The following is a 25,171-nucleotide window of genomic DNA, read 5'->3' as shown; positions in this document are numbered from 1 at the left end:
GGGTGGAGGTAGCATGGCAGGGTTTTGCTTAATGGGCAGGTGCTTTGGATGGGCAGGTGCGTCAGATGCTGGCTAACTTTATTGCAGCAGGCAGATCAGCACCTCCATCAAGAGTGCGCTCTAGGTCGGCTGCCTATTTTGCCTATAGGCAGAGCCGGCCCTTGTCATTGGGTCTTCATAGTGATAGCAATGTGCACATCCACCCAACGAACTGAGTGCTAGAGGACACTTATGCTTAGTCACTTACGCACAGTCTGGTCTCTGTGATCCTCTGTTCACTGCAGAACAGCCGAGAGATATAGCTTTCTCCTTGTCTGGGATGGAACAAATTCTTTGCAGTATCATTGCAGTATAGCCAACTGCCAGATGAAGAAGGAGATTGATTCTGTCCTCCTCCAGCAGTACAGTTTAGCAGCAAGTGGGGACACTTGGAAACAAATTAAAATAATTAATGACAAATAATAGCCTTTCATTTGTCATAGGATACCAGTTTTAAGATAATTGATATAGCTCATAGAAGTTAGTACCATTTATTTTGCAGATAACAAGCACTGATACTGAAATGTTTATCCATATGTTTTTGCACAGACCAGAAATAATAAACAGTAAGATGTAAAACATGTTCTTAATATTTTCCACAGTTATATCTGAAAAGTATAATATATTTATATACAGTATATTCATATGGGATTATTTCCCTTCAAACACAGTGGCAAAAACTGCAAGTAAACTATGCCTATGGAATATCACTGTGATCATGATTTTTACATTTGGTTTGTAAAGCAGTGGGACCAAACCAAGACCAATAAAGTTAATAGTTTATTTTATTTTTTTACACAGAGTGCCCTAAAAAAGAACCCTTAGGAGAATCACCTCATCTCATTGCTGTCACTTATAAATAAGGCTTTATGTCCATTGTATATAGCAAAGAAGTGATGGTTAATAAATGTTCCAGTAGAACTGATAGTGAAGAAGAGGAATAAGCATCCGACAAACATCCAATATTCTGTATTAATAATTCATCACTATTCTATGTCCATTGTTCAGCATTATGCAGCTAGCGTTTGATGATTGATCCGTAGTCAGGATGTAGCAAACAATGAAATGTAAAATTCTCCACTGCAAATATTATGCTTTTTGATTTTACACTTTAGTGCAGCCAGAGACAAAACATATTTCTTGACTAATCCAGACTATTTTGGTGGAATATGTTGGAAATTATGGGCTAGATACTTATGTTATCGGTACATCTAACCCAAAAATAGTTTATTGACAATGGGGCCAGAGAAAATGTTTTCTAAGGGGTTTCTTTACTCTCCTGATGGAGCTTCTGAGCTGATTTATCACTATGTCAAAGGTGACCTTTGATGTTATTACAAACATACGTAGCCCAGGTCTAGCACCACGTCCATCTTCCTCCCAGCACACCTGGCACCTTCCACGGTCGTCCTGACAACGGTCCTGCACATTTAAGGGCCGTTTCTCAGTGAGGGAAGTCCTGGTCAGCGAATCAGGAGGTGAGAGCGTTGGGCCAATTAGCTGGAGCTTCAGCGGTCACACGTCCTGGCAGCGGGATCTTTAAACTAGGGATTGACCGATTATCGGTTTGGCCGATATTATCTGCCGATATTCACAATTTTGGACGTTATCGGTATCAGCAATTATCTTGCCGATAATCCGATGATGCCCGGCCCCCCACGCTCGCCCCCCCCCCCCCGCGCCGCACCGCCCCCCCCCCACCCAACACTGCCGCCGAGACCGCTGCCGCCGTCAGACTGCCTCCCCCATCCCCGGTTTTATAATCACCTGTTCCCGGCGCCCGGGTCCGCGCTACTTCTGGCTCCTGTGGAGTCCTGCATTATGCTGTGCTCTGCGCAATGACGAGTGACGTCGTCAACGCGACGTCACCATCAGCAACGGCGGCGCTCTCGGGGCGGTGGGGGGGGGGGCATTCGCAATGCGGTGGTGGTGGTGGTGGTGGTGGGGGGGCTATAAGGGTGGTGGCCGCTGCAGTTCATTAAATCAATGATCTGCAGCAGCTTCTTCGGGGCCGTGGGGGGGGGGGAGGGGGAGGTGGACGGAGAAATAGCCGATAATTTATACCGGAATATCAGTATAAGTTGTTGGCTATCGGCCTGAAAGGCCACAGATTATCGGTATCAGCCCAAAAATAATCGATATCGGTCAATCCCTACTTTAAATCTGCTCTGTGGATTTACTGGTGCCCGTGACCAAGGTTAATCCAGTCACTCGCTTTCCTGTACCCTGACCCTTGCTATTTTCCTGACCTTCCATAACCTGACCTTTGTCTTTACTTTTCACATTCTTCTGTCGGTTGCTTTTGTACTATGCCACTATCTAGGTTTGAGCCATTGCCTGTTTTCTGACATTGCATTTGCAGGCTGCTTTTGTACCATGCTACTCTCTAGGTTTGACCCATAGTTTGTCCTGACACTTTCTTTGCCTTTGTGATTTTGTATCTTGTATCCGTTTTTTTTACAACCTGTTTTGTCTGACAATTCTGACTACTCTGACACCCCTGCACATAGTCCAGTTTAGGAACTGTTGTCCAGTGTGGGACCGCCATTTAGGGCAGATTGTCCATGTTAGTAGGGACGTGGTTTAAAACAACTGCACTCTTTCCCTAGCCCGGACGTTACTGATATGGTCATTAATCAGCTTAGGGCCCTATTACACAAGGCTCTGATTATCTAAATAAGCCAATGTTGCCCTATATAATAGCTCCAGTGATCAGCCAACAAACAAACAGGACAAAAAATCATCACTGGTTGGTTGGTTGCACATCAACGGGAGGTATGGGGTGTAAATGGAAGGTTGATCAGTCAACAATGTTGAAAGTGCCTACAGGATAGATGTGTAAAGACTCATTAAACATGCAATGATCTATGTATCAGGGCGCTCTATTAGGGAATGTGGTCCTTAAAAATGGAATTGTGAAGCTCACAACTGGGTTCTAGGGTACACCAAGGTTAAGTAGGAAATTGCACCAATACCTGAAAGTGCAAAACAGTGGAGATCAGTAAAACGCAAGAGACCAGTCCTCAAGGGTATCTAGTAGGGACAGAAAATGGACAGGTGAATGTATACAGTGACATTTTAATATTGTAGATCAACTCCTTTATTACTTTTAGGAGTTGGTCTAAAATATAAGAACTTCACTGTATACCTCCTTATCCCCACCTGTCCATGAGGACTACAAGAAGTACAAAGAAAAATGAAAAATGCTTATGAAAGGTGGCCATAGCATTTCAGTTATAGCAGACGTTTATAATAGTTTATAGCTAGCATAGATTAAAATTTACGTTGCTTGGACTGGCAAAAATGCGCCAAATTTACTAGTATTCACGTTTTACTCCACTGGCGAAAAAAATGCCAGTGTTAATAAATCTCCCTCATAGACTGCATATAAGGCCAAATATATAAGCCCACATGTAGATAATCATACACACATCCACATGCTCACACATGTATACACAATTCTTAAGTGTTGCTAACATCAATTCTGTTATGTAAACAAACATCAGGAACTATTACGTTCTTCAAAGCTGAGCTACACACACCAGACCTATCTTTCCCCACTGGAACCCATTATACATATAACAAACAGTGTTGTCTCCTGTGCCTGAGCTCTGCCAAAATGTCAGGTGCAGAGGGAGCACATAATGGCTTACAGTTTGTCAGATATTTCTGAAAAGAACTGATTTAGCGTTGTTGTCTTAGCATTCTTGCTGTTTACAGTTTACATAACTGTGCTTATTATTTTTATTAAACATTTTACTCCTTAAAGATCTAGCTTTAAGGGGTACTCCACTTCTGTCTGATCGCAGGGGTCCCGCCGAGATCTTCCTGCTGCACCCGGCGTTCGTTTAGTGCGGCGGGTGCAGCGCCGGAGGCTCGTAACATCACAGTTGCGCCCGCTCGTGACGTCACGTCCACGTATCCCCCTTAATGCAGGTCTATGGGAGACGGCTGTCACGCCCCCTCCCATAGACTTGCACTGAGGGGGCATGACCGTGACGTCACAAGCTTCCTCTCTGAAGTTCGCTCCGTGCAACGGATGTCTGGGGTGCCGCGCCCGAGATTGTGGGGGTCCCCAGCAGCGGGACCCCTGTGATCAGACATCTTCTCCCCTATCCTTTTGGATAAGGGAATGGATGTCTAGGGGCGAGGTACCCCTTTAAGCTGCCCATAGACTCTACCTGCTATCAGCTGACATTAGATTTCAAAATTTTAATGCATAAAAGTGCTATTCATTCTGGGGCACAAAAGCATGAGTAGCACTGGAGATGAAATAACCTGCATATCAGATATGTTTGTCACACACTGCGCTCTGGCCGCAAGCACCGGCCGTGAGCGCATGGTCCCTGAATCCCCGACTGCCGGCGGGGCTGGGATTCGCATTGTGGGACGCGCCCGCATGCGAATCCCAGCCCGCCACTCACCATACTCTGCTGCCGCCTCCTCCTCTGTGTCTCAGCCCCAACGAGCGCATCCCCGTCTCCTAGGGCACACGCGCGCCGGTGCTCTGAAATTTAAATTCCTTGCTGGATCTTCAGTGCCCCTAGCCTGAGATTAAGTGACCCTTATAGCCTGTTAGCCTTAGCCATGTATCCAGACCTTCTGCTACGTTATTAGACTCCGCACCTTTGCCGTCTGCCTTGACCTTCTGCTATGTTTGACTACGCTACTGCCTTATCCTTCGGTACCTCGCCTAGCCCAGCTACCTGTGTGGTTGAGCCGTGTCGGGGGTAGCGACCTGGGTGTCGCCTGCCGCAGCAAGCCCATCCTGCCTTTCGGCGGGCTCTGGTGAAGAGCAGTGGCACCTTAGACTACGCTCCCCGATACGGTCCGAGTCATCAGCCACACAGGTTAGAGGATCCACATTAGTTACAGCAAGATCCGGCCATGGATCCCGCTGGGCTTCCTCTGCCTGATAATCTGGATCTCGCTTCCATCGTGGCACTCCAGTCACAGCAGTTTGCCCAGCAGTTGTCACGATTCGGCTGGCTGGAGGTGGATCCTCTGTGCCAGAGAGGGATTGGCGTGGACCGTGCTGGTGGACCGGTTCTAAGTTGCTACTGGTATTCACCAGAGCCCGCCGCAAAGCGTAGTCAGGGGCAACGGCAGGAGGTCTGGAACACAGGCTAGGAACACACAAGGGAACGCTTTCACTGGCACAATGGCAACAAGATCCGGCGAGGGAGTGCAGGGGAAGTGAGGTATAAGTAGGGAGTGCACAGGTGAGAATACTGATTAGGCCTGCTGCGCCAATCAGTGGCGCAGCGGCCCTTTAAATGGCAGAGACCCGGCGCGCGCCCTAAGGAGCGGGGCCGCGCGCGCCGGGACAACACAGACGGGGAACGGGTCAGGTACGGGAGCCGAGATGCGCATCGCGAGCGGGCGCGTCCCGCATCGCGAATCGCATCCCGGCTGGGAGTAATATCGCAGCGCACCCGGTCAGCAGGTCTGACCGGGGCGCTGCGAATGAGAGAACGCTGCGAGCGCTCCGGGGAGGAGCGGGGACCCGGAGCGCTCGGCGTAACAGTACCCCCCCCTTGGGTCTCCCCCTCTTTTTGGAGCCTGAGAACCTGAGGATAAGACTTTTGTCCAGGATGTTGTCCTCAGGTTCCCAGGATCTCTCTTCAGGGCCGCAATTCTCCCAGTCGACTAAGAAGAATCTTTTACCTCTGACCGTTTTGGATGCTAGAATCTCCTTCACAGAAAAGACGTCAGAAGATCCGGAAACTGGAGTGGGAGAAACAACTTTGGGAGAGAAGCGGTTAAGGATGAGTGGTTTAAGGAGAGAGACATGGAAGGCATTGGCAATACGGAGAGAAGGAGGAAGAAGGAGTTTGTAAGAGACAGGGTTGATCTGGCACTTGATTTTGAAAGGACCAAGATAGCGTGGTCCCAGTTTGTAACTGGGGACACGAAAGCGGACATATTTAGCGGAGAGCCATACCTTGTCTCCGGGAGCAAAAATGGGGGGAGTTCTTCTTTTTTTATCAGCAAATCTTTTCATCCGGGATGAAGCCTGTAAAAGAGAATTTTGGGTCTCTTTCCATATGGTGGAAAGATCACGAGTCACTTCATCCACAGCGGGCAAACCAGAGGGCAAGGGAGTAGGGAGGGGAGGAAGAGGGTGACGGCCGTACACCACGAAAAATGGGGATTTAGCAGAAGATTCGGTGACTCTGAAGTTGTATGAGAATTCGGCCCATGGTAGAAGATCTGCCCAGTCATCCTGGCGGGAGGAAACAAAATGCCGTAAATAGTCACCCAGGACCTGATTAACTCTTTCTACTTGCCCATTGGATTGGGGATGATAAGAAGAAGAGAAGTTTAATTTGATCTTGAGCTGTTTACAGAGGGCCCTCCAGAATTTAGACACGAATTGGACGCCTCTATCTGAGACGATATGCGTGGGCAAACCGTGAAGGCAAAAAATGTGTATAAAAAATTGCTTTGCCAACTGAGGCGCTGAAGGAAGACCAGGAAGAGGAATAAAATATGCCATCTTGGAAAATCGATCAACGACCACCCAAACAACTGTGTTGCCACGGGATGAGGGCAAGTCCGTAATAAAGTCCATACCAATCTGTGACCAAGGCTGTTCAGGAACAGGCAGAGGATGAAGGAGACCAGCAGGCTTCTGGCGAGGAGTCTTATCCCGGGCACAGACAGTACAGGCCCGCACGAAATCAATAACATCAGTCTCCAGAGTCGGCCACCAATAAAATCGAGAGATGAGTTGCAAGGATTTTTTGATGCCCACATGGCCTGCGAGGTGGGAGGAGTGTCCCCATTTGAGAATCCCGAAACGCTGGTGTGGAGAAACGAAGGTCTTCCCTGGAGGAGTTTGCCTGATGGAAGCTGGAGAAGTGGAGATCAGACAGTCCGGAGGAATGATGTGTTGCGGAGAGACCTCTACTTCAGAGGCATCAGAAGAACGAGAGAGGGCATCGGCCCTAATGTTCTTGTCAGCAGGGCGAAAATGGATTTCAAAGTTAAATCGGGGAAAGAACAACGACCACCTAGCCTGGCGAGGGTTCAGTCGTTGGGCAGACTGGAGGTAGGAGAGATTCTTGTGATCAGTGTATATGATAACTGGAAATTTTGATCCCTCCAGCAGGTGCCTCCATTCCTCAAGCGCCAATTTAATGGCCAGTAGTTCTCGATCCCCGATGGAATAGTTTCTCTCCGCCGGGGAGAAGGTCCTAGAAAAAAAACCACAAGTCACAGCATGCCCGGAAGAATTTTTTTGTAGAAGGACAGCTCCAGCTCCCACTGAGGAGGCATCTACCTCCAATAGGAAGGGTTTAGATGGGTCAGGTCTGGAGAGCACGGGAGCGGGAGAAAAGGCAGACTTGAGATGTTTAAATGCGTCTTCCGCTTGGGGGGACCAGGACTTGGGATTGGCATTTTTCTTGGTTAAAGCCACGATAGGAGCCACAATAGTGGAAAAGTGTGGAATAAACTGTCTGTAATAATTGGCTAACCCCAAAAAACGTTGGATAGCACGGAGTCCGGAGGGGCGTGGCCAATCTAAGATGGCAGAGAGTTTATCTGGGTCCATTTGTAGTCCCTGGCCAGAGACCAAGTATCCTAGGAAAGGAAGAGATTGACATTCAAAGAGACATTTCTCCATTTTGGCATAAAGTTGATTGTCACGAAGTCTCTGAAGAACCATGCGGACATGCTGGCGGTGTTCTTCTAAGTTGGCAGAAAAAATCAGAATATCGTCCAGATAAACCACAACACAGGAATATAGGAGATCACGAAAAATTTCATTAACAAAGTCTTGGAAGACGGCAGGGGCGTTGCATAGGCCAAAGGGCATGACCAGATACTCAAAGTGTCCATCTCTGGTGTTAAACGCGGTCTTCCATTCGTCCCCCTCCCTGATGCGGATGAGATTATAAGCACCTCTTAAGTCCAGTTTGGTAAAGATGTGGGCACCTTGTAAGCGATCAAAGAGTTCCGAGATAAGAGGTAAGGGGTAGCGGTTTTTTACCGTGATTTTATTAAGTCCGCGGTAATCAATACAAGGACGTAGGGAGCCATCTTTTTTGGACACAAAAAAAAATCCAGCTCCGGCAGGAGAGGAGGACTTGCGGATAAACCCCTTTTTTAAATTCTCCTGGATGTACTCCGACATGGCAAGAGTCTCTGGAGCAGACAGAGGATAGATTCTGCCCCGGGGTGGGGTAGTACCCGGGAGGAGGTCAATAGGACAGTCATAAGGCCTGTGAGGAGGCAAAGTCTCAGCTTGCTTTTTGCAAAAAACGTCAGAATAGTCCATATAAGCCTTAGGAAGACCGGATACAGGGGGAACCACAGGGTCACGGCAAGGAGTACTGGGCACCGATTTAAGACAGTCCTTGTGACAAGAAGTACCCCAGTTCTTGATTTCTCCTGTGGACCAATCAAGGGTTGGGGAATGGCGTTGAAGCCACGGTAATCCAAGAAGAATTTCAGAAGTGCAGTTGGAGAGGACCAAAAATTCAATTTTTTCGTGATGAGGTCCGATGCACATTAGGATAGGTTCCGTGCGGTAACGCACGGTACAGTCCAATCTTTCATTGTTAACAGAATTGATGTAGAGGGGTCTGGCGAGACTGGTCACCGGGATGTTGAACCTGTTGATGAGAGAGGCCAAAATAAAATTTCCTGCAGATCCGGAAACCAAGAAGGCCGTAGCAGAGAAGGAGAAGGTAGAGGAAGATATCCGCACAGGCACAGTAAGGCGTGGAGAAGCAGAGTAGACATCAAGAACTGTCTCATCTTTGTGCGGAGTCAGCATACGTCTTTCCAGGCGGGGAGGACGGATAGGACAATCTTTCAAGAAGTGTTCGGTACCGGCACAGTACAGGCATAGGTTCTCCATGCGGCGTCGTGTCCTCTCTTGAGGTGTCAAGCGAGACCGGTCAACTTGCATAGCCTCCACGGCGGGAGGCACAGGAACGGATTGCAGAGGACCAGAGGAGAGAGGAGCCGGGGAGAGAAACCGCCTCGTGCGAACAAAGTCCATATCCTGGCGGAGCTCCTGACGCCTTTCGGAAAAACGCATGTCAATGCGGGTGGCAAGATGAATAAGTTCATGCAGGTTAGCAGGAATTTCTCGTGCGGCCAGCACATCTTTAATGTTGCTGGATAGGCCTTTTTTAAAGGTCGCGCAGAGGGCCTCATTATTCCAGGATAATTCGGAGGCAAGAGTACGGAATTGGATGGCGTACTCGCCAACAGAAGAATTACCCTGGACCAGGTTCAGCAGGGCAGTCTCAGCAGAAGAGGCTCGGACAGGTTCCTCAAAGACACTTCGGATCTCCGTGAAGAAGGAGTGTACAGAGGCAGTGACGGGGTCATTGCGGTCCCAGAGCGGTGTGGCCCATGACAGAGCTTTCCCAGATAGAAGGCTGACTACGAAAGCCACCTTAGACCTTTCAGTTGGAAACTGGTCCGACATCATCTCCAAGTGCAGGGAACATTGCGAAAGAAAGCCACGGCAAATCTTAGAGTCCCCATCAAATTTATCCGGCAAGGATAATCGTAAGCCGGAAGCGGCCACTCGCTGCGGAGGAGGTGCAGGAGCTGGCGGAGGAGATTGTTGCTGGAGCTGTGGTAATAGCTGCTGTAGCATCACGGTCAGTTGAGACAGCTGGTGACCTTGTTGCGCTATCTGTTGCGACTGCTGGGCGACCACCGTGGTGAGGTCGGCGACAACTGGCAGTGGGACTTCAGCGGGATCCATGGCCGGATCTACTGTCACGATTCGGCTGGCTGGAGGTGGATCCTCTGTGCCTGAGAGGGATTGGCGTGGACCGTGCTGGTGGACCGGTTCTAAGTTGCTACTGGTATTCACCAGAGCCCGCCGCAAAGCGGGATGGTCTTGCAGCGGCAGTAGCAACCAGGTCGTATCCACCAGCAACGGCTCAACCTCTCTGACTGCTGAAGATAGGCGCGGTACAAGGGAGTAGACAAGAGCAAGGTCGGACGTAGCAGAAGGTCAGGGCAGGCAGCAAGGATCGTAGTCAGGGGCAACGGCAGGAGGTCTGGAACACAGGCTAGGAACACACAAGGGAACGCTTTCACTGGCACAATGGCAACAAGATCCGGCGAGGGAGTGCAGGGGAAGTGAGGTATAAGTAGGGAGTGCACAGGTGAGAATACTGATTAGGCCTGCTGCGCCAATCAGTGGCACAGCGGGCCTTTAAATGGCAGAGACCCGGCGCGCGCGCGCGCGCCCTAAGGAGCGGGGCCGCGCGCGCCGGGACAACACAGACGGGGAACGGGTCAGGTACGGGAGCCGAGATGCGCATCGCGAGCGGGCGCGTCCCGCATCGCGAATCGCATCCCGGCTGGGAGTAATATCGCAGCGCACCCGGTCAGCAGGTCTGACCGGGGCGCTGCGAATGAGAGAACGCTGCGAGCGCTCCGGGGAGGAGCGGGGACCCGGAGCGCTCGGCGTAACAGCAGTTGAGCCAGTTATCTGCCATGATGCAGCAGTTGCTAACTGCTCAGCAACAACCGCCACAGCCTCCTCCTGCTTCGGTGTCGCTTCCCACTCCTGCAGTCGTCTCCGGATCAAAACTCCACCTGTCTCTTCCCGAGAAATATGAGGGGGATCCCAAGTCCTGTCGTGGTTTCGGGACTCAGTGCTCCATGCACATTGAACTCATGGCGGATCAGTTCCTAACGGAACAAGCAAAGGTGGCCTTCATCCTCAGTCTTTTAACTGGAAGGGCTTTGGCCTGGGCAACTCTGTTTTGGGATCGCAGTGATGCTCTCACAACCAATCTCCAGGCGTTTCTGATGGAATTTCAAAGAACCTGCTCGAGCTTCCTCTGCTGAGTCTTTATCAGGGTAACTCCTCTGTGGGCGAGTATGCCATTTGTTTCCGTACCCTGGCATTGGAGTTATCATGGAATGATGAAGCTTTTTGTGCCACCTTCAAGAGAGCATTATCAAGTCAAATCAAGGATGTCCTCACTGCCCGGGAATTGCCATCTAATCTGAATGAGCTTATACAGTTGGCATCCTGAATTGATATCCGTTTCTCAGAGCAACATGAGGAACTACGCCAAGAAATGGGGTCTGCACGACCTTGGTGCTTTCCTCGTCTGGCACCTGTCTTCCAGCAACCACCGCAACCTTCTCCCTTGCCTCCCGCAGTGGAGGCTATGCAGGTGGATCTGTTTCGCCTGACCCTGCAGGAAAGAACTCGCCGATGAACAGAGAATCTATGCCTATACTGCGCCAGTGCGGATCACTTCCTCAAAGATTGTCCTCTGCGTCCTCAGTCACAGGAAAACGCTCGAACCTAGGGTTTGTGGAAGAGGCCTCCCTTGTGGGAGAGGCTTCCTCTCCATGCTTAAATTTGACAGTCCAGCTTTTCCTACCCTCCAAAGAGATCATCTCCATTCTTGCCTTTCTGGACTCTGGCTTCCGCGGGAGATTTTATTGATGCTTCCCTAGTACATAGGCATAGTCTGTCAGTGTCCCGCCTGTTAAAGCCTTTGTACATCTATACGGTCAATGGTGAAAGACTGGACTGTACTGTGCTATATTGCACAGAACCGTTGTCTATGCAGGTCGGAGTTCTGCATAAGGAGAACTTGTTCTTCTATGTCCTCCCTCATTGTACTTCTCCTTTCTTGCTTGGCCTACCTTGGTTGCAACTCCATGCTCCGCAGCTGGATTGGAAGACTGGAGAAGTTCTTCGCTGGGGTCCGCATTGCAAAAATCACTGTATTCACATATGTATGCTTAAATTGGAACCATCATCTTGTCCACTGCCTGGTTTGCATTCGTTTCTTCAGGACTATGCTGATGTCTTCAGTGAAAAGCAAGCCGAAGTGTTACCACCACATCGTCCCTACGATTGTCCCATTGACTTGCTATGCGGCACCACACCTTCCTGAAACTCTGGTCATCTAATTAAGTCCAGGAAAACCTCAGAAGGGATTTATCAGGAAGTCCTCTCCCCCGTGTATCCAGACCTTCCGCTATGTTATTAGGCTCCTCACCTTTGCCGCCTGCCTTGACCTTCTGCTACGTTTGACTACACTACTGCCTTATCCTTCGGTACCTCGCCTAGCCCAGCTACCTGTGTGGTCGAGCCATGTCGGGGGTAGCAAGCTGGGTGTCGCCTGCAGCAGCAAGCCCATCTCTCCTGCAGCGGGCTCTGGTGAGGACCAGCGGCACATTAGACTCTGCTCCCCTATACGGTCAGAGTCATCAGCCACACAGGTTAGAGGATCCACATCCAGCTCCGTTACAATGTTTATTAGAGTTAGTACTTTCTGTATGCATATGAGAGAAAATTATGTTATAGAAAGGGACCCCAGCACAGAAACCCATTCTGTCAGTCAAATTAAATGAAAAAAATATTGCTTTCAATCTGGTGGACTTATATACAGGAGAGCTTCTGAACACAAGAGTATCAGTTATGATACATTTACAAAAGTGGACAAAATTGTTGGTACCCTCCTGTTAAAGACAGAAAAACCCACAATGTTCTCTGAAATAACCTGAAACTGAAAAAAAAAAATGAATTAAAATTGACTGAAAATAACTGATGAAAATCAGACATTGTTTCTGAACTGTGGTTCAACAGAATGATTTTGAAAAACAAAATAATGAAACTGTCCTGGACAAAAATGATGGCCCCCTGAACTTAAAGGGGTACTCTGCTGAAAACATCTTATCCCCTATCCAAAGGATAGGGGATAAGATGTTGGATCGCAGGGGTCCCCCCGCTGGGGATCCCCACAATCTCCGGCACGGTAGCCCTGTGTTTCAGTGCACGGAGAGAACTCCGCTCCGTGCCCGATGACTGGTGATGCAATTTGCCACGCCCCTCTACTACATAGCCATCACGCCTCCACTTATAGATGTGAATGAAGGGGGCGAGTCAGTAAGTTATTGTAGGGAACATTGTGGGTTCTTCTGTCTTTAATGGAATGGTACCAACAATTTTGGCCACATCTGTATGCCAAACAAGTTTAATCATGGCTGCATATCTATAGCCAGCTTAAAGGTTTATTCTGGCCATATTAGGGGTTTTATAGTGGACTGCGGGTGCTTTTTTTCTATTTTGAAGGGAATCTGTCATGCTCTATATCATGATCAGGGTTGCAGACATAACTGATTAAAGAAATTAGACAAGTGATTAAACAAATGATACCTGTCTCTTAGCTCATTTGCAGAGTAATAAAAACAGGTTTTCCTCCTAGGATCAAGAGTCATAGAAGTTGTGCTGAGCTGCAGCAGGCATATTTCTCCCTCTATCCCTCCCTGTCCTACACTATTGATGTGCAAAGCTCGGTGTTGGAAGCCTAACCCTGTATGTCATTCATGCTGGGAGGGGTGGGGAGGGAGGAGTTGTGAATTCTGTACCACACACTATCTCTATGACTCTTAAAGGGGTATTCCAGGCCAAAACTTTTTTTTATATATGAACTGGCTCCGGAAAGTTAAACAGATTTGTACATTACTTCTATTAAAAATCTTAATCCTTCCAATAGTTATTAGCTTCTGAAGTTGAGTTGTTGTTTTCTGTCTAACTGCTCTCTGATGACTCACGTCCCGGGAGCTGTGCAGTTCCTATGGGGATATTCTCCCATCATGCACAGCTCCCGGGACGTGACATCATCATTGAGCAGTTAGACAGAAAACTTCAGAAGCTAATAACTATTGGAAGGATTAAGATTTTTTAATTGAAGTAATTTACAAATCTGTTTAACTTTCCGAAGCCAGTTGCTATATATAAAAAAAGGTTTTGCCTGGAATACCCGTTAAAGCTTAGGAAGAAACCATTATTTTACAACTTTGTAAACAGCCATGGTCTAACAGATAGATAGACATTTCTATTCTGTTACTATCAGCTATCTTCCCATGTCTGGGGCCAGGTGCTTCAAGGTATGCCCATGCACGTAGCTGTGCCTTGTATCGCAACTAGTTTAAGCCTAGCTCCAGGAAGTGCCATGGCCCTTTAATTCTGCTAAACCATTTGAGTCTCAAAGTTTGGATCACCACAGGTAGTCTATAGATAGACATCAATGTTTAAGGCCTGGAAACTCCATATAATGCATAATATAAAAAAAATATTCAACCACAAAATTTGCTAATGTACTTGCACAGAAGGCTGAAAACATTTCATATGTTTCCCAATGTTTATTTATTAATGCTTTGCAGCTTGTTGGACAAGTTATTATTCATAATAACACATTCACTCCGTATATCCTTGCTTTATTTCATTATAATGGAAGTAAAAGCAAGAATGTCTCCTGACAACACGAGGGGTCAGTACCCATGTTCCTTGATCTTGTAAAGGGGCTATTGCTTCCACCACCCATTACTTACTAGAGTTCACTGTTCCTGAGAACAGGGGGTCTAGACAGTTTTATTAATCCAGCTGGTCAAAAGACTGAGAAAGGACAACAGGTGCTTTCTGAATTCTTGGAATATTTAAGGATTTATTATCTTGCCAGATCTTATTCTTTTTATTTTTGGACACAGCCAGTTTATAGAGCATATAAATGCATGAAGTGAAATGCTGGCAGTAAAATATTGCTAAGTTATATGGTGGGAACATCAGGTTAAAGTGAACTTTGTTTCTGCATAACTAGGTTAAAGGGTACATGGAAGAAAGGCCAAATGGGACCTTGCATCAGAAAAGATGCCAAATCCATACAGGAACAATATAAAGATATTTCTGAAGCCACAAGAAATATAAATATATGCAGGTAAGGAAGGAATGACTAGGTAAATTGCAGTGACGTATAATACTAGAGCAGAAGTATTGGAGGAAAAAAGCTGCGTTGGCGCTCCCAAGGAAGTAACCCAAGTCGTGGGTATGGATGCAAAATAATTTATTCTTACAGCATAAGAAATCAAAGAAAATAATAAATATAAAGCAAGACGCGTTTTGGGAGTCATTGCTCCCTTTTTCAATTGCAGGTGGTTGCTGTATGGCAAGGTAACAGGTATATGTGTTTAAATACATGAGAAAATGGCGCCAAACCAGGTAAGCTGGTGACGTCATGTGGGGTGGATGCCGGGGCCAGGTAGGGGCCGGGCATTAAAGACATAAATAATAAAACATATTCAAAGAAGGGGCATGAAAACCACATAAAACATGTAAAAAATCATAGGTATAGTCTTTTACAGGAGTATTTGGAAGTTCAAACTGAACCGCGAGAATTGTCCGTGGTGGCGACCAATCAGGAAGCTGCCGGCGTCCGTGGGACCAATCAGGAGGCAGTAGGAGGAGGCTGTCATCGCTGTGTAGGGTTGCCGCTGTGGGGAATGAATGGAGATGATCCCCTTGAAGCTGATTGGCCGCTTGCTGCGAGAGGTGAGGAGGCGGCCAATCAGGAGTGAGCCGTACTATGCTGAGTACAGTTACGATGTCATAGGGGAACATGGGCCGTGTGGGGATAAGTCCAAAGATAGTGGGAGTGCTGATTGGCTGTCCGGGATCTTGGATGAGCCAACCAGAGGGGGGACGTATAAGTCTGGGTTGCGAGTCTTTGTCGCTGGTGGCGGTGGAATAAAGTTCAAAAAAGTTCAAAAATGTCAGCCAATCGCTGTTAGATCGGTCCGGGTGGCGTCCAATCAGAGTGAAGACGTGTATATCCTCTCCGGGAGATTCCTAGAGGCGTCAGCGGCAAATCCATTTTGAATAATACAGCCAATAGCTGCTGGGCAGGTCCCGATGGCGACCAATCATGAAGAAGGATGTGTTGTAGTGCTGTCAAGATGCCGATGTCAGACTTTATCATCGTCTGGGTAGGCTGTCATCTGATCTCGAAGTCCGGAGCACACTCGGAACTTGTCATGGAGGAGCTGGAAACCTGTAAGGGAGTAAGGAGGTAGACGGGGAAGGGAGACACAGGTGGTCTCTCCCTTCCCCAAACGGCGTCTTGCTGTCGGCTTGTCCTGCATTGAGGAGGCATCTGGTGCGGCTGCGAGGAGGCATCTGGTACGGCTGTCATCAAAGCCCGGAACATACTTGGAAATTGTCATGGAGGAGCTGTAAACCTATAGGGGAGTAAAGAGGTAGAAGGGGAGAGACAGGTGATTTTGGCGGCGGCTTGCTGTCAGCATGAGGCATCTGGTGCGGATGTCATTATATCATCGGGACGTATGTATTACGTGACGTTTTCGATGTATTCATTCAGACCAGAAGGTGTCAAAGTTTTGAGGGTGAAGATCCAGAAGTTTTCACGTTTCCTCAGTACTGCGAAGCGGTGGGCGGTGTCAGCGGGGATGTGTTCAATGGGTGTGATGGTGTGACACCTGTAGTCGCTGCTGTGCTTTTCCGCTGCATGCCTGGAGACCCTGTGTAGTTGGTACCCCTTGGTGATATTAGATCTGTGCTTGTTAATGCGCTGATTCAATGGCTGGATGGTACGCCCGACGTACTGAAGACCACAGGGGCACTCAAGGATCACGTAGGAGGTGCTGCAGTTGATGAAACTCCTGATGGGGTAAGTGATATTGGTGATCTTGCAGGTGAACTTGGTGCATTTGTTCGCTATGTTGTTGCAGCATTTGCAGAGGGGTTTGCTGCACTTATATGAGCCGGTGACAGGTGGGGTGTCCAGCAGGGTAGATGTTCTTTCACCTGGAGGTAAACATTAAAGGGGTACTCAGCCCCTAGACATCTTGTGGTGTCCCGATACCGTACCTAGTTAAGAGGTCCTCAAAGTCAGAGTAACAACGCTCAGGTAGGGTCCCTCGGGTGGGACAGCCCCTAGTTGCCTCTCCTCTACTCTAATTCTCTAATGTTAATACCTGTATATATTTAATAATAATGTATATCTAATATAATGTATAGTACTTACCTTGTTTAGCGTCGCAGGACCTTCGGTCATGTGAGCATGTTAATATCCTCTATGGTATGTTGGAGGACCTTTGGAAGTCCTTTGGTCACATGTTAGCCATAATCCGTTGTAATGGTGATTGACACAAGTATGGACCATTTAGCACTAGTCCAGCCCCTGCCCATATAAGGGAGCTGTAGCCAATTATCGCTCTCTTGGGTTGCTGCTCTCGTGGATGCCGGACTAGCAGGACGGATCTGCGCAACTTGCAAAGACACGCTAGGCCTGAAAACCTACCGGCCTCAGCTGAACTAAAACCGTGAGTTCTAAACTACCCCCGCTAAATTTAGCGTGACTACTGGACCGCAACTAAATCCCCTAAATCCAGTGGAACAGCGCATAATACCTTAAAGACTCTAAATTGCTAAAGTCCCAACCTTTGTCAATCTCCAAAGAAGCAGTTGTATGCATAGAGACTGTTCCGTTTATGAAGCTTGCAGAAAATCTTCAGTAAAAGTTATACCTGTTTCAGAAAACTCTCCGGTTGTGGACATTCTATTATTATCTACCTCCCTATCACTCTTGGGAAGGGTGGCGGTAGGACAAGCATTACTTAGGAGCAAGGAGCAAGGGTTAACAAGTACCCTTTAATCACCGCACAGCTACTATCCCCATACCCTACTCCCCCCAGGCTATCACAATCTTATCCCCTATCCAAAGAATGTAATCTTCCTGGTGCACCTGGCGTTTGTTAGAACGTTGGGAGCAGCTCCGGAGGCTCGTGACGTCACAGCCACGCCCCCTCAATGCAAGCCTATGGGAGGTGGCATGACGGCTGTCACGCCCCCTTCCATAGACTTACATTGAGGGGGCATGGCCGTGACATCACAAGCCTCTGGCGCTGCATCACCAGTCATCTGGCACAGACCGGAGTTTGCTCCGTGCACTGGATGACTGGGGTGCCGCAGGGGAGATCGCGGGGTTCCCCAGCTGCAGGACCCCCACGATCCTTTGGATAGGGGATAAGATGTCTAGAGGTAGTGAGCCATAGGACTATCTGTTTTCTACCTCTGGTGGTACTTTCTGGGTGCAGAGCAGAAGAACCCTTAGGGATGATGCTGAACATTAGTGTTTGGCACATGTATTGGTAAGAAGCCTGGTCTAAAATGGCCTATCATTGCCCCATAATTATAAAATGCTTTACTGTAATGCATGTTTTGCCCTCCCATATGGTTTATAACCTTTGAAGGTGTTAAAACAGTGTTCACATACTCAGGCTGGACTAGTTGCTATGTCAGTCAGAAGGGCAACCCAACTGAGACAGTGGCCTGGCGCTTTTAATGGAGAAGTCCTGTGTTGAGGATTTGCGGCGGCATAAATTAGGGCTGATGAGGTGCACGGGTGTGGTAGCGGGCGGCCAGGTGGTTCATCCTGAGGATGAGAGATGCGCACGTCAAGACCTAGGGAGAAAGCAGAGATAACCGGTCACCGTCTAGGTGTTTCCCACCAACACACCAACAGCTATGCTGAAATTAGTGCCTCACCTGGCTGAAGGACATATATACCCATCGTCCAGTTAAATTCTTGAGTTTTGGAGTTGGCCTTCCTAAGACACTGGTTATGATTGCACTGCCCTAACATTGGGTGTTTTTTTTGACAACATATATATATATATATATATATATATATATATATATATATAGAAACACCAACTGAAAAGGCACATAAATTGCGCACAAAGAAAAAGGGAACCCCCAACATTATCATAAGAAGGACCCTCTTGTGCCACTTATTCTCAGGACAAGTATTTAGGGGGAACACTGAGCACTGTCTCAGCACATCCACCTCTCTGCGTGTCGGCATCTTGGCACTATCCTCCTGCAATCACACTACTTCCACACACTATATGGAAACGCACCCAGCAACATGTTGCATATCAGTTTCACCAGCGTATACTGTCCCAGTGTCTTACTCCAACACTCACACCACTAGGCCTCAGTCTCAGTAGTGGTAGCAGCAGCTCCATGCACTTGGAGGAACCATTCCCCCCCTCCCCACCAATCAGCTAGTTGTCCCCCATCCTGTGGATAGGGGTTAACTCCTAATCTTGAGATAACCACTTTAAAAAACATTTAGAGTTTGTCTGTTTGATGGTAGCTTATAAAATAGACACATACACATACTGTATCTACTATTTCTTTGGTAGGATAAAGTATAAGTGGTCATGTCATAAAGACCGAAGTTCATGCGTACAGGTGTGGTTGTACAGTGTTCTATTAAACATTACACATGCTGTAAATTATAATGTTACATGTGATTTATTATATACACTGCTCAAAAACATAAAGGGAACACTAAGATAACACATTCTAGATCTGAATGAATATGAACTAAGCGAATTAAATACTTTCGTCTTTACATAGTTGAATGTGCTGACAACAAAATCACATAAAATTATCAATGGAAATCAAATTTATCAACCCATGGAGGTCTGGATATGGAGTCACACTCAAAATCAAAGTGGAAAACCACACTACAGGCTGATCCAACTTTGATGTAATGTCCTAAAAACAAGTTAAAATAAGGCTCAGTAGTGTGTGTGGCCTCCACGTGCCCGTTTGATCTCCCTACAGTGCTTGGGCATGCTCCTACTGAGGTGGTGGATGGTCTTCTGAGGGATGTCCTCCCAGACCTGGACTAAAGCATCCGCCAACTCCTGGACAATCTGTGGTGCAACGTGGCATTGGTGGATGGAGCGAGACATGATGTCCCAGATGTGCTCAATCAGATTCAGGTCTGGGGAACAGGCAGGCTAGTCCATAGCATCAAGGTTCTTCTCTTGCCGGAACTGCTGACACACTCCAGCCACATGAGGTCTAGTATTGTCTTGCATTAGGAGGAATCCAGGGTCAACTGCACTAGCATATGGTCTCACAAGGGGTCTGAGGATCTCATCTTGGTACCTAATGACAGTCAGGCTACCTCTGGCAAGCACATAGAGGGCTGTGTGGCCCCCCAAAGAAATGCCACAACACACCATTATTGACCCAAACCGGCCATGCTGGAGGATGTTCAAGGCAGCAGAACGTTCTCCACAGCATCTCCAGACTCTTTCACGTATGTCACATGTGCTCAGTGTGAAGCTGCTTTCATCTGTGAAGAGCACAGGGCACCAGTGGCGAATTTGCCAATCTTGTTCTCTTGTTCTCTGCCAATCATGTGTTCTCTGGCAAATGCCAAACGTCCTGCACGGTGTTGGGCTGTAAGCACAACCCCCACCTGTGGATGTCGGGCCCTCACACCATCCTCATGAAGTCTGTTTCTGACTGTATGAGTGGACACATGCACATTTGTGGCCTGTGGTAGGTCATTTTGCAGGGCTCTGGCAGTGCACCTCCTGCTCCTCCTTGCACAAAGGCAGAGGTAGCGGTCCTGCTGCTGGGTTGTTGCCCTCCTACGGCCTCCTCCACGTCTCCTGATGTACTGGCCTGTCTCCTGGTAGCGCCTCCATGCTCTGAACACTACGCTGACAGACACAGCAAACCTTCTTGCCTCAACTCGCATTGATGTGCCATCCTGGACGAGCTGCACTACCTGAGCCACTTGTGTGAACTGTAGACTCTGTCTCATGCTACCACTAGAGTGAAAGCACTGCCAGCATTCAAAAGTGACCAAAACATCAGCCAGGAAGCATAGGAACTGAGAAGTGGTCACCACCTGCAGAACCACTCCTTTATTGGGGGTGTCTTGCTAATTGCCTATAATTTCCACCTGTTGTCTGTTCCTTTTGCACAACAGCATGTGAAATTGATTGTCAATCATTGTTGCTTCCTGAGTGGACAGTGTGATTTCACAGAAGTGTGATTGACTTGGAGTTGTGTTGTTTAAGCGTTCCCTTTATTTTTTTGAGCAGTGTATTTTAAAGTGTATTTTGAGCAGTGTATTTTAAAGTGAATCCTGGCAGCGAAATGGTAAAAAAAAACTTTTTCAATGTTGTCTTTCTGAAAGAGGATATCCAGGAATAGAAAAACAGAATTAACTTCTTTCAAAAACCACTCTCTGTCTGTCTCCAGGCTGAGTGTGGTTCTGCAGCTCAGTTCCATTGAAAGGAATGGAGCAAAGTTGTAAAACCACACCCAATCTGTGGACGACGTGGAGCTTTTTTTTTCTATTCCTGGATGACCCCTTTGACTCAAATGCCAGAAACAGGTCAATGTCTACAACATGTATTGATAGCCTATTGTAAACGCAGAACATGTATTTGACCGGTCTCTTGGGAAACTAAGTAGCATACAGTATAGCTCATAATGAGGATTTAGCGTTGGTCACTGTGGAAACTAGAGGTTTCCATTATGATGAGGAGTCTCCTATGTGATTTTAGATGTGCATTAAATAATAATAAGCTTTTGAGTTAAGTGCCTTTTGACAAATACAAGCTTAATAACTAGGACTGATGTAGAGAAACATATTACAGTATTTAGGAAAGAAGATCTAATAGAAGGCATGTGCCTAACGGCAAGTGACTGTAAACCATCTAATAGGACTATCTCTTTCTGGACCTAAGCCTAGGCCCATCTGTGGCTCCTACTGGACTTAACCTAAAATAATGAAAGCAGTAGCCATTAAAGGGGTACTCCGCCCCTAGACATCTTATCCCAGATCATGGGGTCCCACTGCTGGGGACACCCTGCAATCTTCCTGCTGTGGAGGAGGCCGTAGGAGGGCAACAACCCAGCAGCAGGAGGAGCACTGCCAGAGCATTGAAAAATGACCTCCAGCAGGCCACAAATGTGCATATGTCCACTCAAAGGTCAGAAACAGACTCCATGAGGGTGGTATGAGGGTCCGACGTCCACAGGTGGGGTTGTGCTTACCGCCCAAAACTGGGCAGGACATTTGGCATTTGCCAGAGAATACCAAGGTTAGCAAATTCGTCACTGGCACCCTGTGGTCTTCACAGATGAAAGCAGGTTCACACTGAGCACATGTGACAGACGTGACAGAGTCTGGAGATGACGTGGAGAATGTTCTGCTGCCTGCAACATCCTCCAGCAGGACCGGTTTGGCAGTGGATCAGTAATGGTATGGGGTGGCATTTCTTTTGGGGGCCGCACAGCCCTTCATGTGCTTGCCAGAGGTAGCCTGACTGCCATTAGGTACCGATATGATATCCTCAGACCCCTTGTGAGACCATATGCTGGTGCGGTTGGCCCTGGGTTCCTCCTAATGCAAGACAATGCTAGACCTCATGTGGCTGGAGTGTGTCAGCAGTTCCTGCAACAGGAGAGCAATGATCCTTTGGACTGGCCCGCTCGTTCCCCAGACCTGAATACGATTGAGCAAATCTGGGACATCATGTCTGGCTCCATCCACCAACACAATGTTGCACCCCAGACTGTCCAGAAGTTGCCACCTCATCAGGAGCATGCCCAGGCATTGTAGGGAGGTCATACGGGCACATGGAGGCCACACACACTACTGAGCCTCATTTTGACTTGGTTTAAGGACATTACATAAAGTTGGATCAGCCTGTAGTGTGGTTTTCCACTTTGATTTTGAGTGTGACTCCATATCCAGACCTCCATGGGTTGATAAATTTGATTTCCATTGATCTTTTTGTGTGATTTTGTTGTCAGCACATTCAACTATGTAAAGATGAAAGTATTTCATACGATTAGTTCATTCATTCAGATGTAGGATGTTGTAACACTCACTTTTCTGAAGACAGGACTCCGGTGTATATGGATCCGCTGGACCTGTGTGGCAGATGACTCGAACCGTGCCAGGGAACGGAGTCTAAGGTGCCGCTGTTCTTCACCAGAGCATGCCGCAAAGCAGGATGGGCTTGCTGCTGCAGGTGACACCCAGGTCGTAACCCCCGGCAAAGGCTCGACCACACAGGCGGCTGAGGAGATGCGAAGCACAGAAGGGATGAGACAACTCGTAGTCAGGATAGCTGTAGGTCATGGCAGGCAGCACAGTAGCGTAGTCGGGATGTCGCAGAAGTTCAGTAGGCAGGCGGCAGAAAAGCAAGGTCAAGGTCACAAGAACAGGAGATCTGGTACATGGCAAGGCAATACAAAGGAACCCTTTCTCTAGGGCACAAGGCAACAAAGATCCGGCAGAGAACTGAGGAGGGTGGAGGAATTTATCAACAAGATACAGGTGGTTACACTAATGAGCATACTGGCCCTTTAAATCTTAAAGCTCCGGCGCGCGCACGCCCTAAGGGACGGGGATACGTGCGCCGGAGCAGAGAGGTGGAAGCAGAGGCAGGGGAAACACCCAGAGAGTGACGGACTGGGGCTCGCATGCGGGTGCGTCCCGCAGTGCGAGTCCCAGCCCCGTCGGCAGCATAAGGTAAGAGGACCATGCGCTCACGGCCAGCGTGTGAGCCCGGAGCGCATAGTGTAACAGATGTGTTATCTTAGTGTTCCCTTTAATTTTTTTTGAGCAGTGTAGTTGCATATAGTTCAGATTTACTTACCGAAATCTCTTCTTTCCATGAGTCCGTAGGCAGCACAGGACATATGGGTTAACTTAGTTATTTCTACTATTAGGCAGAAGAAACAATATCAAAATTCATACATTTGATTAAAATAATTAATTAAGCAATTAGCATTCCAGGCCACACCCTCATGCACATAAATGTTTCCCACAAACTCCCCCACACTGTGTTTTGATGCAGCAATAGTTTATTTAGGGAGGGAGGGAGGCTGTGCTGCCTACGGACTCATGGAAAGAAGAGATTTCGGTAAGTAAATCTAAACTTTCCATATCGTCCTACGGCAGCACAGGACATATGGGATGTCAAAGCAATATAATTTAGGGAGAGAAATCAGAGGCAGCAACTTCAAGCACTCTCCTGCCAAAGGACACCCCTCTATTAGTGATCACATCCAATTTGTAATGATTGATGAAAGTATTCGCCGTAGACCAAGTAGCCGCTCGGCAGATCTGATCCCACGAGACTTGAGCTAAAGCTGCCCATGATGTGGATGCTGATCTTGTGGAATGAGCTCTGATCCCCATTGGGGGAGGGAGATCTTGCGATGAATAAGCCAATAAGATAAGATCCTTAATCCATCTTGATAATGAAGCTTTAGATGCCTGGCAGCCCTTATTAGGGCCTTGAAATTGTATGAACAATGAATCAGAGCGCCTGAAATTTTTCACTGACTCCACATAGGAAAGGACTGACCTCTTTACATTCAACAAATGAAGCTTCTGCTGATTTTCATCCTGTGGATTTTCATAGAGAGTAGGTAGAAAAATTTCTTGATTAATATTCTCCACCGATGGCACTTTATGGAGAAAAGAAGTATCAGTCCTAAGAATAAGACAATTCTGAGAAGATCTCATATAAGGCTCTTTGCAGGAAAGCGCTTGGATTTCTCCCACAAGTTTGGTTGTTGAGATGGCAACCAGAAAAATAGTCTTCAAGGTGACTAATTTAATAGGCGCTTGATCCAAAGGCTCAAATGGAACTTCCGTCAATGCTTCTAGAACTATGGAAAGGTCCCAAGAAGCTACTGGAGGCTTGACTGGAGGGCGGAGGTTCTTTATGGCTCTGAAGAACCTATTGACCAGCAGTGGCGTTGCTAGGGTTGGTGTCACCCGATGCGGTAGAAAATGGTGTCACCCTCATACCTCCCCCCTCTCCCAGTAAGTATAAAAATCAGATATACCAGTTGCCACAGAATAGGAAAGTGTTAAATAAGTTTTCACCATTTAAATATACAGCTCCCAGAATTACTTAAAGGGGTACTCCACTGGAAAACATTTTCTTTTATATCAACTGGTGCCAGAAAGTTAAACAGATTTTTAAATTACTTCTATTTAAAATCTTAATCCTTACAGTACTTATAAGCTGGTTTATGCTCCACAGGAAGTTGTGTAGTTCTTTCCAGTCTGACCACAGTGCTATTTGCTGACACCTCTGTCCATGTCAGGAACTGCCCAGAGCAGGATAGGTTTGCTATGGGGATTTTCTTCTACTATGGACAGTTCTTGACATGGACAGAGATGTCAGCACAGAGCACATCCTGTGGTTTCAGTGTGTGCAGCTGTCGGGTGTGGCTCCATTTGCTCTCCAGACTTCCAGGCAGAGAAGCAGGTTTTTACATCGGGCTTTCCCAGGAGCGTGGCAGGCTCCTTGGGAGGGCTTTGCTGCATGGAGCCTCGGGCTTCTACCTCTCATTCCCGGCTGGCGAGAGGGGGGAAGAAAGTGTCTACAGCCGGATTCAAGGTAGGGGTGAGACGTTCCAGCAGGGCCCGCAGAAATGTGGAGCCCACTCCCCTGACCGGATCAGAGGGACATA

The sequence above is a fragment of the Hyla sarda genome, chromosome 3 (assembly GCF_029499605.1).
Source record: "Hyla sarda isolate aHylSar1 chromosome 3, aHylSar1.hap1, whole genome shotgun sequence".
NCBI lineage: Eukaryota > Metazoa > Chordata > Amphibia > Anura > Hylidae > Hyla > Hyla sarda.
The sequence above is the reverse complement of the archived record's forward strand: the minus strand, read 5'-3'. Positions refer to the sequence as shown.